Raw genomic sequence first — 3,565 nt, 5'->3', positions numbered from 1 at the left:
TTAGTTGAGAGAACCCTACTTTGCAATTTCACTCAATCTATTGAGTAGTCCATAACTGTGCTTGTAACATTTTTGCATGACATTTGTTCTAAACAAGTGATCATTTATTCATGTTTCTGACAGTCCAGTTTTCTTCAGTATGGTGATCATGTTTCAGGGAGTAAATGAAAAGGTACATTTATTGCACACTTGAAATGCATAAATATTAAATTATCCCTGTTGTATCTAGAACTGGTAATATATAAACTGACACCGGATATTTTTGTCATCGTAGAGGTTCACAAAGTTGTCAACATCCTCCTGAGGGGCAAACAAGAGGGACTTAGGCTTTGCCCCCATGCAGCTTACACCAGAACTTCTCTTTCTCACTAGACCAAAGTTGGCATCCAAACTTACAAATAAGTCACTATTTCATGTTCATTAGTAAAAAAAAAATAAAAATGGACAGTATCAAAAGTTGAAATTGTGTGCATAACTCCAACCCCAATGCTCATCACTTCGAGATAGGGTTGGGGAGGAAACCTCTGTGTAGCCAGCGGCAGTTTAGAGTCCCCCCAAAAAACGGACTCTACAAAATTATCATCAAAATTCCACCAAAAACAGAGAAAAAGAAGAAACAGGTTCACAACTGTACAAACAATAAATATCATTTACCTTATCCATGAGTACCGTTATAAGGTAGAGACGGACTGGTCTCGTATTTTCACTGAAATATCTGTCCAGTGTAAAGCTCCTCCCACTTGGTACTGGTACTTTATCTCCAACTTTACATGTAGTCTCCACTGAATTTTTACAAAGTACAGTTTAAGTCTTTCAGGAACAGTTGCTTAACTTTATTCTCACCATTGGGGAAAAAGGTTTCCTCGGTCGGCCAAGAACATTATTCGCTCAAGTTAACCTCGCTTTCTTAACCTTCTTAAAACCCTCCAACAATTTTGTCTCATACATGTACATCAGATCACTTTTTTTTTTACATCACCATGTATTCCCATTCTCTCTCCACAGCAGCAACAAATGCATTTTCCCATTCCTCATTAAGTTGCTGGTCATCCTCTGACGGTATCCACCTATCCTTTATTCTATACAATTTCTCTACACTTCTATAAAATCTGACAAGCCCTAACATAACATGGGGCGATACATGCCTTACATGTACATGTATGTCATGGACTATGAGCAAGATTTGTTGGCGCACAACTGAGCGCTGACGGTGGCCGTTGTGTTTCTGCCACTCTGAGGATCTTGCCTATTGGTTGGGTGGGCATTTGCTTGACGAACCTGCTGACTGCCCTACATCCACAGGTTCTGCTCGTTTAACGGAGCCTCTGCTGCAATCTGGTGGATCTGGGGTTGAGCTGCTGGGACTGGGACTGGTGCTGTCATTCGCTGGGGACGTGCTTGGCTGGTGGGTGCCATGCCGTGATTAGCATGGGGTGGCAACCGCCGCTGCTCAGGGCAATTCCTTGCAAGGTGACTCTTACTCCCACAGTTGAAGCATCCTGTGTACGGTGACTTCTGGCGTGGTTGACTTGTCATCTGAGGCTGAAATACTGCCGCTTCAAGCTGCCCTAGTCGCTGTCCTTGGTGCCGCTGCTCGCTCAAAACCTGGCCTAGTGTCTGCATCTGCTCACGACACATCGATTTCATCTCATCCAATTGCTGCGTCAGCATTTGCTGGAGAAGGGGTGGGTTGGAGTTGCTTGGCAGGGGTTGGACCAGGATGTCCTGCTTCACAGGTTGGGCTGTCTTCTCTACATCTTTACTACTGGCTTTTACTTGGGGCAAGCTTTGAGCAACCTCGTTCATCGAAAACAAGGATGTCTGCTGTCGTCTTATCTTCGCTGCCTGTCTCTCCTCCTCATCAATGATGTGCAATTCCCGGCCCACATCCCGGAAGGCCATGAACCTGGGCTGCATTGGCGCCAACCTCTGTTTGTATCGCAGGTTTTTCAAACCAACCATGAACTGTGTCGACAACATTCTGTCACAGCTCTCCTCCTCAGTTGACTTCTGTCCACGGCGTCGCCTTGCCTTCTCGACCTCCCTCAGTGTGGATTCCAATGCAATCGCGTACTCCATTGGAGTCTCGTTCCCTCACTGCACCCTGGCGTAGAATTTTGCCACGGGAGACAGGGCATTCTTATCCTCTCTGTACTCCTCAAGGAGCTCAGCAAATGCCACCTCTGCGTCTATGCCATTGGGGGTCCTACTTTCCATATTGAGTAGGATGTCCCTCGCTCTTCCTCCGGTGTGCCGTACTACCTCATGAAATTGGAGGACTCCTTGGGTAGTTCCTTTGGACTCGAGAAGGAATCTTACATCCCGAATCCAATCATCCAGGCGGGGACCATGTTTCTCCTTGCCGGTGAAAGTTTACACGCTCTTCACTTGGTGGGTGGTGAGCATCCTCGGTTGATGAGTGGGGGGCTGTCGGTCTTCAGGTCTGGCAGGGACGGGGTCAAAGTCGGCGAGGTGTAAGGGTGAAGTGGTCACTGGTTGACAGGCTGGCTGATGGTGCTGAGCTGGGAAGCTGTCTGTCTCCTTCACCATAGGGCTTTGGTGGGAAGGAGAGGTCTCGCCATAGAAATATGGCGTTAGTCTCGGAGGAGTGCTTGGTGTCATGGGTGTTGGCACCAACATCTTTGGCTTCTCTGTCATTGGTACTGCTCCGTTTCCCAACTTAAAATACCGTGTTGGCCTTAAAGCTACAAGAAAAAAACTGCCTCTATTCAAATGAAATCCTGGCTAAGTTCTAGAAGAAAATAATCCCTACCCGGATTCTCCACCAAAAAATGTAACAACGAAAAATGACACACCTGGGATACTCGTGAAAACTAATACAACTATGGGGATTCTAACCAAACTAAACTAAACTCAGGATCTTTGAAGGGAAAAGTCGCGAGGAAATTGAATTAATAGGGACACAGACACAAATTTTAGATTTCAAAACCAACAAAAAGACAAAAAAAGATTTATTTACAAGAACTTCAAATCAAAGACCAATAACTGATACCATAAAATCAAAACTAAAGATAAAGACCAAAAACTTGAACCTAAAACCAAAGACTTTAAATGAAACCTAAAGAAACTTAAACCAACACAGTGTTGTATAATAATGAATCTTTCAAGACACTTCTGGCAGAAATCAATAACTCGATCAGATAAACACTCACACATGGCAAGTCGCACCCAAGAAAATCAAGGGGGAAAGAGAGGAAATATAATGCACGGTCCTCTTTCTACTGCCGCTGGTCTGCAAAGTGAGTAGGGTCTCGCAAAGGATTGCAGAGCACATGGCCTGTTATCAGTAGGCTCATTGTTCTAAGGGTCTAATTACAGTGTTGTTTTACCAGGGGGGAATCTACTAAGAAAATCGTTTTCCAGGGGGAGGGAAGTTAACTTAATATATGAAACAGAACAATCTAAAATTGTCCCCTCTACATGTGCAAAATATAACACCTACATATAGTCTTACCTTTGCAATCACAAAATCCGGAAGCTGTTCTGCCCGTATGGCTGTAAAGTACTCATACGATATTACATCTTGCTGAGGAATCCCAAGTTC

General features: G+C 44.5%; 1 pseudogene; it reads right to left on the bottom strand.

The window, feature by feature from the left end:
- Positions 1-1,290: 1,290 nt before the first annotated feature.
- On the bottom strand, positions 1,291-2,660 carry LOC119727310 (annotated as a pseudogene).
- Between the last annotated feature and the right edge of the window lie 905 nt (positions 2,661-3,565).

The sequence above is a fragment of the Patiria miniata genome, unplaced genomic scaffold (assembly GCF_015706575.1).
Source record: "Patiria miniata isolate m_02_andy unplaced genomic scaffold, ASM1570657v1 HiC_scaffold_20, whole genome shotgun sequence".
NCBI classification, from domain to species: Eukaryota; Metazoa; Echinodermata; class Asteroidea; order Valvatida; family Asterinidae; genus Patiria; species Patiria miniata.
Note: the sequence above shows the minus strand (reverse complement) of the source record. Positions and strands in the feature narration are given on the sequence as shown.